Raw genomic sequence first — 14,685 nt, 5'->3', positions numbered from 1 at the left:
GATGGCCAAGGGGATTTTGGGTGCTGAAAAGCAGGTACAAAGCATAAACAGTTCAACTGCTGCACCAGCTGGACCTCGTATCTGGAGCGCTGTGGCTATGCAGGGCCATGCGGAATCAGCAGTGTGACAGGTCACTGTCTTGTCTTGAGCCCATGAGCCAATGACGCAGAGGTTTTGGCCAACCATTTACCCAGGAGCCAGGATGTGTCCCACACTGCTAGCCAGGTCTAAGTCTGCAGGGGGGATTTAGTAGCTAAGCTTTGGCCACAAAAGTTAAGTTTAGTGATACAGACCTAAGCAGACTAATGTACACAATGAGAGGAGTTTCTCTTTGTCATTTGGTTGAAGAAGTGTTCTTACTATTTATATGCTGATATAAACCAGCTATTCACTTTCTTATTATTTCTGGTTATTTTTAAGAGTTAATATGGACAAAATCTAATCTATGGTGAATAAGTGACTATCCAGCTAATCTGTATCCTTAGGCTTGATATGCACACTGTCCTGAACATTCTCCAGCTGTATTAATTTTTTTCCCTGCTGAGGAACCAGAATTGTACATTCCATATTTTTGTACTTTCTGTTCTCTTTTTAATGGTCTTCCTGATGGTTCTTAGCAATTTGAGTAAACACTCCACAGAACTTAAAACCAATTCATTTTCCTGAGGGTGCTATTTAGATCGGGTTATATATTTTTCAAATTGTAAATAGCATAAAAATTTTAAAGCCTCCAAACTGATTTTAATTTGATTTTTCAAAAAATTCCAATGTTCTACTCACTTGCTTCAAAAGATAAGGCAATGCAAAATGTGAGTTTGAATTGTGATCTAAGTTATTTTTTTCACCTTGAACATTCTATTGCTTTATTACTTACTTTCATTGTCCTATTTGTTTAGTCAAACAAATTTATTTAGTGTATATCTGAGTGTATGCTGTGTGCTAGACGTTTACTTAGGTTTTAGAAATACTGTGGTAAGCAATTCACCGTTTCTTTTTTCAGCATCCTATAATATAGTTAAAGAGACAGGTTGGTAAAATAATTGCAATGTAATATAAGCACAGGATGAGATGAAAGTAAGTAAGTGGATCATGTAATCCAATTTGGGAGTAAGAGGTGGCTGGAGGATCAAAGAAGGCAAATAAAAGAAAACAATATCTAGTTGTAGAATGAGTTGAAGCTTGCCAACTGAAAAAAGTCAAGCATGGAATTTTAAATAAGGAAATACTATATGTGTAGGTGAAAAATTAGAAAACAGAGTGGCTAGCATATGAAATAGGAGAAGGCAATGGCACCCCACTCTGGTACTCTTGCCTGGAGAATCCCGTGGACAGAGGAGCCTGGTAGGCTGCAGTCCATGAGGTCACGAAGAGTCGGACACAACTGAGAAACTTCACTTTTATGCATTGGAGAAGGAAATGGCAACCCACTCCAGTGTTCTTGCCTAGAGAATCCCAGGGATGGGATCGCACAGAGTCGGACACGACTGAAGTGACTTAGCAGCAGCAGCAGCATATGAAATAAGCTGGAGGATGGTAGGTGGTGATGAGATAGAAGGTAAAAGATAACACAGGGCAAGAGGAAGAAATTCCATGGAAAAACATTGTGCTCTGTACTGAACATGAGGACCCGTTAAAGTCTTTAAATAGGAGAGTCACTTAATCAGCTCTGTCCTTGAGAAACACTTTTCTGGCTCTACTGAAGAGAGATTTAGAGAAAAGCTTAAGTGAGAAAACCATTGAAAGAGGCTCTTACAGTCATCCAAAGGACAGATGATAAAAACGATCATGGTGACTTTTTTTGGCTCTTGTCTCAGTGTATTAGAAAACTAATTGAGGCAATATCTCAGGGGAAAGTCAACATTTTATTTTATTAAAACATTAAATTTTTAGTTTGAGCCTGTCAAGTGACAGTGAGAATGGAGAGGAATAAACTGCTTCACGAGCTATTAAGGACTTAATGAACACACAGGAATAGGGGGTGGTTTGGAGGGGAGAGAAAAAAACTTATGGAAAAGTTCAGGCTGATTTTGAACTTTCTAATATGGCAATTTAGTGAATAAAGGTACCATACATAGAGAAAAGAATCCTACCAGGTGGAGCGTTTCTGGAGAGGGGATACTGAGTTCTATTTTTGATACATTAAATTGAGGTGTCAGAGTTGGGAATATGTGAATGATTTTGGAATTTAGAGGTCAGATATTAGTCACTGATTTGAACATGTAGAATAGTTAGAGTAGTTGAATAAAATAGAACATGTGAAATAGTTGATACTATTGGAGTTGATGAAATCTCTCCAAAAAATGTAGTATTTTTTGAACTTAATAACCAAAATTCATCTTTTTTTAAATTTATTTTTAATTATAGGAAAATTGCTTTACAGTGATGTGTTGGTTGCTAGCATACAGCAATTCAAATCAGTCATAATTATATATTTATCGCTGCATCTCAATCCTTCCTCCCCTCCCCCTGTCCCACTCCTCTAAGTCATCATAGAGGAACACTCTGTTATATAGCCCCTTCTCAAGAGCTGTCTCTTCTACACATGGTAGTGTATATATATCAATGCTTCTTTCTCAAGTCCAACCTTCTCCTTCCCCCACTGTGTCCACTAGTATGTTTTCTACATCTATATCATCATTCCTTCCTTGCAGATAGGTTCATCAGTACATAAAAAATGTATTCTTAATGAGAAGATAAGAGAATTCAGAATAAAGCCCTGAGTAAGAAAAGTATTTAAAGATCAGAGGAAAGGTAAAGGTAAGAGGAAGAGTATGCTTCAAAAAAGAAAAAAAACAGAGATGATTACAAGGAAAGAATACCAGAAAAATGTGCAGTTATACATGCCAAGGTCACAAGAGGATGGTGAAAAGGATTTTTAGCAGATTCATGATGTTGAGAGCTCAAGAACAGAGTGCCCCATTGAAATTTAGCAATAGGAGGATAAAGGGTGATCTGCTATATAGTTGCTATATCTTGTCCAACTCTTCTTCTCTTCTTGTCCAACCCCATAGACTGTGGCCACCAGGCTCCTCTGTCCATAGCATTTCCCAAGCAAGAATACTAAAGTGGGTTGCTGTATCCTTTTCCAGGGCATCTTCCTGACCCAGGGGTCAAATCTCTTTCTCCTGCATTGGCAGGTGGACTCTTTACTACTGAGACACCAGGGGAGACCAAAAGGTGTTCTAGGTGAGAGTAATTGTAGTGGAATAATTCAAGTACAATCTAGTTCATTTCCAAGGCAAACCATTCAATATCACAGTAATCCAAGTCTAGGCCCCAACCAGTAATGCTGAAGAAGCTGAAGTTGAATGATTCTATGAAGACCTACAAGACCTTTTAGAACTAACACACAAGAAAGATGTCCTTTGCATTATAGGGGACTGGAATGCCAAAGTAGGAAGTCAAGAAACACCTAAAGTAATAGGCAAATTTGTCCTTGGAGTACAGAATGAAGCAGGGCAAAGGCAAAATTGAGTTTTGCCAAGAGAACTCACTAGTCATAGCAAACACCCCCTTCCAACAACAGACAAGAAGACTCTACACATGGACATCACCAGATGGTCAACACCAAAATCAGATTGATTATATTCTTTGCAGCCAAAGATATAGAAGCTCTATACAGTCAGCAAAAACAAGACCAGGAGCTGACTGTGGCTCAGATTATGAATCCTTATTGCCAAATTCAGACTTAAATTGAAGAAAGTAGGGAAAACCACTAGACCATTCAGGTATGACCTAAGTCAAATCTCTTATGACTATACAGTGGAAGTGAGAAATAGATTTAAGGGACTAGATCTGAAAGACAGAGTGCCTGATGAACTATGGATGGAGGTTCATGACACTGTACAGGAGACAGGAATCAAGACCATCCCCAAGAAAGAGAAATGCAAAAAGGAAAAATGATTGTCTGAGGAGGCCTTACAAATAGCTGTGAAAATGAAGAGATGCAGAAAGCAAAGGAGAAAAGGAAAGATAAAACCATCTGAATGCAGAGTTCCAAAGAATAGCAAGGAGAGATAAGAAAGCCTTCCTCAGTGATCAATGCAAAGAAATAGAGGAAAACAGTAGAATAGGAAAGACTAGTGATCTCTTCAAGAAAATTAGAGATACCAAGGGAACATTTCATGCAAAGATGGGTTCAATAAAGGAAAGAAATTGTATGGACCTAATAGAAACAGGAGATATTAAGAAGAGGTGGCAGGAATACTCAGAAGAACTGTACAAAAAAGATCTTCATGACCCAGATAATCATGATGGTGTGATCACTCACCTAGAGCCAGACATCCTGGAATGTGAACTCAAGTGGGCCTTAGGAAGCATCACTACAAACAAAGCTAGTGGAGGTGATGGAATTCCAGTTGAGCTATTTCAAATCCTAAAAGACAATGCTGTGAAAGTGCTGCACTCAATATGTCAGCAAACTTGGAAAAGTCAGCAGTGGCCACAGGACTGGAAAAGGTCAGTTTTCATTCCAATCCCAAAGAAAGGCAATGCCAAAGAATTCTCAAACAATTGCACTCATCTCACACACTAGTAAGTAATGCTCAAAATTCTCCAAGCCAGGCTTCAACAGTACATGAACCATGAACTTCCAGATGTTCAAGCTGGTTTTAGAAAAGGCAGAGAAACCAGAGATCAAGTTTCCGACATCTGCTGGATCATCAAAAAAGCAGGAGAGTTCCAGAAAAACATATATTTCTGCTTTATTGACTATGCCAAAGCCTTTGACTGTGTGGATCACAATAAACTGTGGAAAATTCTGAAGGAGATGGGAATACCAGACCACCTGACCTGCCTCTTGAGAAACCTGCTTGCAGGACAGGAAGCAACAGTTAGAACTGGACATGGAACAACAAACTGGTTCCAAATAGGAAAAGGAGTATGTCAAGGTTGTATATTGTCACCCTGCTTATTTAACTTATATGCCGAGTACATCATGAGAAATGCTGGGCTGGAAGAAGCACAAGCTGGAATTAAGATTGCTAGGAGAAATATCAATAACCTCAGACATGCAGATGACACCAGTCTTACGGCAGAAAGTGAAGAGGAACTAAAGAGCCTCTTGATGAAAGTGAAAGAGGAGAGTGAAAAAGTTGGCTTAAAGCTCAACATTCAGAAAATTAAGGTCATGACATCTGTTCCCATCACTTCATGGCAAATAGATGGGGAAACAGTGGCTGGCTTTATTTTGGGGGGGGGCTCCAAAATCACTGCAGATGGTGATTGCAGCCATGAAATTCAAAGATGCTTACTACTTGGAAGGAAAGTTATGATCAACCTAGACAGCATATTAAAAAGCAGAGATATTAGTTTGTCAACAGAGGTCCGTCTAGTCAAGGCTATGGTTTTTCTAGTAGTCATGTATGGATGTGAGAGTTGGACTATAAAGAAAGCTGAGTGCCGAAGTATCGATGCTTTTGAATTGTGGTGCTGGAGAAGACTGTTGAGATTCCCTTTCACTGCAAGGGGATCCAACCAGTCTATCCTAAAGAAGATCAGTCCTGGGTGTTCTTTGGAAGGACTGATGTTGAAACTTAAACTCCAGTACTTTGGCCTACTAATGCAAAGAGCTGACTCATTTGAAAAGACCCTGATGCTGGGAAAGATTGAGGGCAGGAGGAGAAGGGGATGACAGAGGATGAAATGGCTGGATGGCATCACCGACTCAATGAACATGAGTTTGGCTGAACTCCTGGAGTTGGTGATGGACTGGGAGGCCTGGCGTGCTGCAGTTCATGGGGTCACAAACAGTTGGACACGACTGAGCGAATGAACTGAACTGAACAATAGGAAGATAAGAATTGAATTCTGTGTTTAAGGAAATAATTGCAAAGAGTTTAATTATGAATGTAGTGAAAAGAAATAATAGCCAACATTAGAAATAAGCTTGAGAAATTTTTTTAAGGAGAGAAAATTTGAGTGTGTTGAAACCTATGGAAAGCTCATAGAGAGGGAAAGAATTTAATGAGGCAAGAGAAGTTAATAGGCCACTGGATGAAGCAGAATAAGGTGGAATCCAGGGCATGTTATACAGAAAGAGCAATGTCAGTTCAAATGTGGAATAAGGGTAGAAAAAAATTATGGAAACTGATGCAAACATTTTGTGCGGGGGGGCTCTTATAAAGTTGAGATAGTTTCCATTGAATGACTTCTGTTTTCCCCACAAAGTAAAAAAGAATTAATTAGTTGACAGTGGTAGGGAGATGATGAGTTAAGATAGCTCAAGAACATAGAGAAGATATATTTAGCCATTATGGATTGTAGACAAACTATGCAAACCATATATGGGTTAGTGGAAAGATTTTGGGTCTACTTGTTGTAGGTAGTGAATTTGTACTGGTTATAAATATGTCAATAAAGCTGTGCTTGCTTTTGCTTCGACAGTGCTCTGTGGCTCAGGTATGGGACAGGGGAATGCCTGCAGTCATTTTGATTTCAGGTTGTTCTGACAGGCAATTAGCATGGAAGACCAATGAAGCAACATAACTGAAAACATTAGCAAGAATATCATAAAGTCTAAGATGAATAAGAATTGCAGCAAATATAGGAAAGGATCTCAATGAGTTGAAAACCGGCACAGTGAGTGTAGGAAGAGGTTACAAGAGAGTAGGATGCTTGATTTAAGCACCATGGGGCCAAAACATTGCCAGCTGCTGGTAAGATCCAGGTTGTGGTCATGGAAATAGATGAACTATAGAGGGCATGAAGTTCATTGGAACTGATGACATCAAGGGACTGAGAAGCCAGTTTGATGGATTATTTATGTGGACTCTGCAATCTTTTTTTACCCATATTTACTCCCTTGATAATCCTAACCTATTTTACAGCTTAAGTACCATCTAGACACTGATAACTGAGTAATTTACATCTCTAGACTGATCACTTCCCTGAACTTCATACTTGTATAATCCAACTAAATATTTTATGTATCTACTTTTATATCCAATAGAAATTTAAAGCATAATGGATTAAAAACTGAGCTTCTGGTCTTCTCTGTCAGTTTCCACAAATCTGCATTTTACCCCTAAAAATTAATGTCTATTTCATACCACTGTTTCCAAAAGTAAAAACCTTAGAGTCATCCTGTAGGTTTTGTCTTCATAATTTATTCATAATTTAACCAATTTGCACCACCCCTACAAAATTACCACCCTGGTCTGAATCACCATACTTTCTCACATATCCTTTCTCAGCGAACCAAGCAGGATAAATTTCTTAGAATATGTCGACTCGTTTCACATCAAGGCTTAAATCATTGTTGGCTTCCCATCAGAATAAAATTCCCAAAGCCCATGGAGTGGTTTCTAAGACCTTTCATGACTTCTCTCCTTCCAATGCCTCTAGGAACTCAAGTCGTAGCTTCCTTTCCATAGTTCATTCCACTTTGGTTGCACTAACAATTTTCTAGTCTTTACAAGGGCATGCTGTTACCATTATTCCTTCTGCTTACCATGATGTTTCCACAGAGACCTGCTAAGCCTACTCCCTCACTTTCTTTAGGTCTCTGTTCAAAAGCTACTTTATCAGAGAGATCATCTAATATTCTTTTCTCTACTCCTATATGCTTATTGTTTGTTTTCTTCTATTATAATAAAAACTCCATATAGTTAGAGACTATCTCATTTGTTCACTATTATATTGCAAAGATCTGGACTAATACCTGTCATATGAGTCCCTCAATGTATATTTGCTGAATGAATAAGAAGAAAACTTAAACATACTATATATATGATCATATTTGTGTGCTTAATGTAATAACTCTAGCAGAATACTGCCTGGTGAAAGTGATTGAGCCTGTTATAATAATAATTCTGGAATGAGATTACAGGAGTGTACTTCACAATATGCTAGTGGTAGCAGGAATTTAAATAGTAGAGAATAAAACCTTACAAAGGCAGTGTTAGTAGAATCTTCCAGGGGGAAAAGAACTAGGACTCAAGGCTAACTTCAAATATTGACCATTGGGAAAAATAACAGCAATGCCATAGCATAAGGATGCATTTGGATACTAAATATCTTATTTGTCTCATTTAATGTCACTAAGTATAATCCCTTTGAAAGTAGAATTTTCTGTCTGGCTTATAACTATACATTCCAATGAACAAATGAATGAAGAAGAATCTAGTAGGTCTTCAGATCGAATTAATGTGAACCAGGTATTGAAAAATTTCAATAAATAAGAGAGTAAAAGAAAAGAAATGGAACTTTCATTGTTGGTTTAAAGTTATACTCAGGGTCTCAAAGCATATTATCATTGGTGGTAAGCATCGCCACATTGCATGGGGTAGTTCTAGACATACTCATATTACCATTGGTGGCAAGTATCTCCACATTGCATGGGGCAGTGCTAGACATACTCACCACGCGTGCGTGCTCACTGACTAAGTCGTGTCCGACTCTGTGAGAGTAGCCCACAGGCTCCTCTGTCCTTAGGATTTCCCAGGCGAGAATGCTGAAGGAGGTTGCCATTTCTTTCTCCGGGAGATCTTCCTGACCCAAAGATGTAGCCCGGGTCTCCTGCTTTGCATGCAGTTTCTTTACCACTGAGCCACCAGGGAAGACCATACTCACCATAGACTTGTTAATTAATGATCATGTCAGTACTGCCACTGTGAATCACCACCTTCAGCCTCTAACTGGTACCCCACAGGACTTACTAGCAGAATTTCAGCTGGTAAGAATTGGTGCAGTTTTAACTCTCATGAGAAAGAGAAGGGTGTGCTTCTCCTAAGCCAAATGAGATTGGACCCAGAACAGTGACTCATAGAAGAAAGCAGTGCTCTCTCTGTTTGGATATTTATTCAGCAGCTATATCAGCAGGCAATTCCATGGGATATAAGGCAAGGGGAAAAAAAAAATGTGTATCCCTTAGAGTTTGGAGATACACATAACAACTGAATCAGATGTTTGCTTCCTCTATGTAAATATGGATAAGGGATAGGAATTAACTTCATTTTAATTATTTAATTTATTAATATTTTAACTAGTCAGAATAGGTACTTAAGCTATTAGTGTCATAAATATGTAGCAAAAATAATGAAAGTTCATATGCAGGAATTTTATCATGAGAGAAATAGAATGCTTAGTGTAAATGATACCAAAAGATTTACATGTTAGATATTTTCCTATTTATTAAGGCTTTATTGATTAGACCAATTTAAATATATGTATTTCAACACTAATTAATTACAGGATGCCTTTGAACATGGTTTCCTGTATTCAAAAATTTGAATCATCTTAAATAAGAAAGGGGAGGAAAAAAGATATGAATTGTAGACTACATCCAAAGGTGGCATTAGAATAACACGGAATGTGGAAGCATTTTTCTGAGATCTCTCAGAATATTGCTTCACTGGTGTTTTAATATAATAAGAGACATTTTAGAAATGGTTTTTCTATTATACGTGAAGTTATATGAGAAGCTGAGAGTAATAAAACAACTTATTAGAAATAAGGGTCATGTTACTATTAATTTCTAATCAATCTACAAAAATAAAGGTATAGTTCTTGAAATTTTTTGAGGCAAAAGCAATATGTTAATGAAAAACAACATAGTAAAATAAATTAGGAACTTGCATTATTGCAAAGATATATTATTTTTGTTAATAATAAAACATTGAGCTATATATTAATATATACTCAGTTTTCTGATCATATAAAGCTTAATATGAATCATTTTAATTTACCTGTCTTTGTTCCTTAAAATCTATATAATAATTCTATCAAAAATAGTAATATAATTTCAATTATAGACATTGTACATACTTGTATTATGTTCTTTTCCTAGTTGCTTTTTTTTCTCTTATTTTTATTATACATGAATTTACTTATATATATATATACACATTTAATTGTGTATATACATACATATTTATCTATATATATATGTTTTAATATGTATTTCACCTTACAAAAAATGGGATCTTTTTTAGTTTCTCGACTAAACAAGACGCTGGTTTCTAATTAGACTGTTCTTATCCAACATAATAAAGTGGAACTATTTTTATTCTTGATCAAAGATGCTTATAATTTAGGATGTTTATCTGAAAAGACAGATGGATAAATACAGCTTTATACATGTAACTGCTCATCAAAATGTGAAAAATATAAAGTAAAAATAAAGTTTTATTTAGGAAACATTTGTAATGCCTATTATGTGTGCAATACTATTCTGGGCAATTGAGAAGAAATGAAAGATATCAATTAAGCTCTATAGATTTTTGTACTTTAATGTGGTTAGCAGTTGTTTCTTTTTAAAACATGATTGATAAGTGTAAAAATTGGTACATAGATAAATAATTGCTTTTCTTTTAAATGGAAATAACCATGGTAAGTGTGTTTGGGGGGATTTTATTTTTATTTTTTTATAAGACTTATTTTGAGAGGTGAATGTTGAACCAAATCTTGAAGATCTAATTTGCATTTAATTAAAACCTTTGTTTCAGATGGAAGGAATTAAGGATCTGTCTTTCTCTTGTATCCAAAAATAGTTCAATTCTATAGACTTCAGCAACTCATAAAACTGACTACTGCAACTTATATACAGTATATCAGTTTAAATGTAATTACTGAAGCTTAGAAAATAAGATTTAAGGGGCCTGCGGTATTTTTTTAAGTATATATGTTTTTATTTTTTAGGAAGCCTCAGACACCCTCTATGTGCCTGTGCATCTTAATGGCTAAACACCTGTTCAGCCTCAAGGAGACTAGGCTTTGGGCCAAGGGTTGTTTGGCTGTTCTCTAATAGAAGAGTCATGACTGCGCACAGTGAAAGTGAGTCGCTAGGTCGTGTCTGACCCTGCGACCCCATGGACCGTAGTCCATGGAATTCCCCAGGCCAGAATGCTGGAGTGGATAGCCTTTCCCCTCTCCAGGGGATCTTCCTGGCCCAGGAGTCAAACTGGGGTCTCCTGGATTACAGGTGGATTCTTTACCAACTGAGTTCTCAGGGAAGCCCATGACTGCACACAGCTGGCTTTCTTAAAAGGAGGTCTGGTGGGTCATTCCAGATAACCTGAGACAATAGGATTTGCTCCGATTTGGGGCTGCTGCTGCTACTGCTGCTTTTCCAGGGATCTCAGTGAAGTGATACTCCACCTCCTTTGGCAAAATGAGAGTGAGCTCGTTTTCTGAGGATTTGCCCTTTTCTACCGTTAGTATTCGAAACTTAGCGGGGTTAGAAATTGCAGACTCTGTGGCTCCCCTTTTTCCTCATTGGGCTTCCAGAGGAGGCAGCATAAGGCTTCCTTGTTCTCTGGTCCTGTCTAGGAACTTGTGCCTCTATGTGAAAGAATACTCATCTGGAAGGAAAGCAACTTACTGTAGCTACTTCCCAGTAAAGATTGTCTTTTTCAAATTAAAATTCAGGGAAACATGAATCAGCAAAATGTGAATGCTGAAATTACATGCATATGCTTATTTTTCACTTAACATTAATTATAACCCCCAAAGGCACTTTGAAAAGGAATCCGATTATATGTTCATAATGAAGTTAATATTATACAGAATTCTTACTTTTCAAATAAAATCTGTGTTGTGTTAAGAACACCACATAATAGGAATCTGAGATGTTATGATAGGCTATTAAATTGTTTTTGAAAAGATATTTGAAGTTATTGATATATAGTTATGAAATTATAAGTATTATAGGGGGAAAAATGGACTTCCCTGTTAGCTCAGCTGGTAAAGAATCCACCTGCAATGCAGGAGCCCCTGGTTTGATTCCTGGGTCAGGAAGGTCCACTGGAGAAGGGATAGGTTACCCACTCCACTATTCCTGGGCTTCCTTTGTGGCTCAGCTGGTAAAGAATCTGCCCGCAATGTGGGAGACCTGGGTTTCATCCCTGGTTTGGGAAGATCCTTGGAGAAGGGAAAGGCTACCCACTCCAAGATTCTGGCCTGGAGAATTCCATGGACTGTATAGTCCGTGTGGTCACAAAGAGTTGGACATGACTGAGCCACTTTCACTTTCACTTCATAGAAGAGTTATAATTTTAAAAATTCAATATTTGGTCAAAAACATTCATCAAGCTTCCCTGAAATTTGCAAAAGTATCTTTTGGCTACATAATACATTCTCCAGATATTCTTTTGTTTTACTCATAGGAACAGTTTATATTCTTATTGGAGTATGATGAAAAGTTTTGTGGTAATGCTAATTTTTCTGTTTTTCCTTTTCTTCGTCATAGATTAAAATGAGTAATTCACAATTGACTATTTTTTCTTCTATGAACAATACTTTTTGCAAAAAAAAAAAAGAATTAAAAATCTTAGTATTCATATCCAGAAACACTAAGTTTCATTAAATTCATATGACCATTCTCTAAAAGGCCAGATAATTCATTAAAGTTTGACATTACAAACAAGATCATTATTCTAACTTTTAAGTAAATGTATGTAAGTAATTGCATTAAATATAAGTGAAAAATAGTCAATGTGAAATATGGATTGTCAGAAAAAAATTTAAAACTATATGTAGTTTGTAAAAGAATTCTAAAATATGGAAATGAAGGTTGAAACCAAAATGGTAGAAAAGGCATACCATATAAAACTAGGTAACAAAATAAAGCAGGTATAACTACATTAATACCAGAAAGTGTAGTCCTTCATAAAGAAATGCTAAATATAAAAAGAGAAACTTAAATATAAAAAAAGTGGTATACAAGGAAGATAGAAATTTTAAATGTTTATGTACATGGTAATAAACACTTAAAATATATAAAAAACAAAAGCTAGCAGAAATAAAAGAAGAATAAAAATGTCCTCTGTCATGGTGGAACATTTCAATAATTCTTTCAAACCGGACTGAACAAAAAGATAAAAACTATAAAAATAATGGTAATTTCAGCAATGTGATAAACTTTTCCTCAGTAATGTATAAAGAATCTTGCATTTTATTTCCCCAAACTAAACAAATATGGGTCTTACAGAAAGACTCAAAAAATTTTGAAGAATTGAAATCATACAAAGTATTTTCTTTTACAATAGCAGAATTCAACTAGAAATTAATATAAAAATGAAATTAAAAGTGATAAATAGAAAGTATGTAAGTTTTTGGAAGGTATGCTGTATATTTCTAATTGGTCAGAAAATTCAAAATAACAGTAAGAAAAAAAATGTTGAATTCAGTGATATTGGACTACTGCATACTGAAAAATCTTAGGATGAAGTTAGTGCCACTTAAAGACATATTTATATCATTAATATAGATTAGAAAAGATTAAGGCCAAAAATCAATGGTCCAAGCATTATCTCAAGAAGCATTATCTCAAGAAATAAAACAGCAAATAAAACCTAGGGTATAGAGAAAGAAGGCAAAAATGAAGCTAGCAACAAAAATTAATAAAGTAGAAATATTTAATATAAAGTATTAGCAAAGCAAAACATTTTTTTTAAAGAATTAACTGATTATTCCCTGGTGGGTTGGTAAAATTTAAAATAATAGAAGTTTGAACACAGCTTATGTGGGTGCATTTAAAACTAGATGAAATGAGAAAATTCCTAAGGAAGCACATCTTAACAGTGTTAACCCAAGAAATAAAAAAGTACAAATACTTTGAATGAAAGTAATGGAATCTTCAATTAAAAAAAAAATCTCACAAATAGAAATCAAGGACAAGATGGCTTCACCTGTAAATTCTGTGACCATTTAAGAAAGGAATTATACTGTTAAAGTTCTAAGAGAAGAAGCACTTCTAATGTTGTTTTATGAGGTGTATCAGTTTCCTGTTGATATATAACGAATTAATACAATCTAATGGAATTAAAGGGCTTCCCTGGTGGCTCCATGGTAAAGAATCCACCTGGCGATGCAGGAGGTGTGGGTTTGATCCCTGTTGTCAGGAAGATCCCCTGGAGAAGAGATGTCAGCCCACTCCAGAGCTCTTGCCTGTAGAATTCTATGGACAGAAGAGCCTGGCAAGCTATAGTCCATGGGGTAGCAGAAGAATTGGACAAGACTTAGCAACTAAACACACACAATAGGCTCAAAACAACACACATATTATCTCAGTTTGTGGGTCCGGAGTCTGAGAATAGCTTAGGTGACTCCTCTGCTGAGGGTTTTAACTGGTTGCAATCAAGCTGTAAGCTAGGTGATATTATTATATGTACGTGCATGTGCATACACATATATAGACATGCATATTTATCTGCATTTTATCTAACTAGAAGCAAATTGCAGGCCCTGTAATGCTCAATGGTGGCCCCTATATTCATCCCTTTTGTCAACCCCCTCCAGCTGCTCAAAAAGAGGGTTTTATGGAAGGATGAACATGGAGGCCACCTTTGGATCTGTCTGTGCTATAAGGCCAAAAAACTTGAAGCAAATCATGATATATTAACTTGAAATGTTGGCTAATTAAATGAAGCAATGCATAAGGTATGACATCATGGTATATCAGGAAGACAGAAATTTTAAATATTTATGTATATAATAACAGACACACAAACACATGTTACTGTATGTCTTCTATGTATACATTTAGTGTATTTATATATGTCTGTCTATATGTATGTATTTTACATGCTACATTTAAATATAATATTGAAATTATACATGTTTGGCTGGTGTTGTGAAGGAAACAACGGAATGGAAGACAAGTCAAGGACGTTTTCTCTGAGAAAGTGACTTCAATAAAGAAGAGTAGTCGATGAATATTTGGGCAGATGTAATAACCTGTGGAGT

The 14,685-nt window shown here is 36.3% G+C and overlaps 1 protein-coding gene across 17 annotated transcripts in view; it reads left to right on the top strand.

Moving 5' to 3' along the window:
• The window catches only part of PPFIA2 (PTPRF interacting protein alpha 2), a 500,106-nt gene that overhangs the window by 102,630 nt on the left and 382,791 nt on the right, over window positions 1-14,685 (top strand). The window lies entirely within an intron of this gene.

The sequence above is a fragment of the Odocoileus virginianus genome, chromosome 24, assembly GCF_023699985.2.
Source record: "Odocoileus virginianus isolate 20LAN1187 ecotype Illinois chromosome 24, Ovbor_1.2, whole genome shotgun sequence".
In the NCBI taxonomy this organism is placed as follows: Eukaryota; Metazoa; Chordata; class Mammalia; order Artiodactyla; family Cervidae; genus Odocoileus; species Odocoileus virginianus.
Note: the sequence above shows the minus strand (reverse complement) of the source record. Positions and strands in the feature narration are given on the sequence as shown.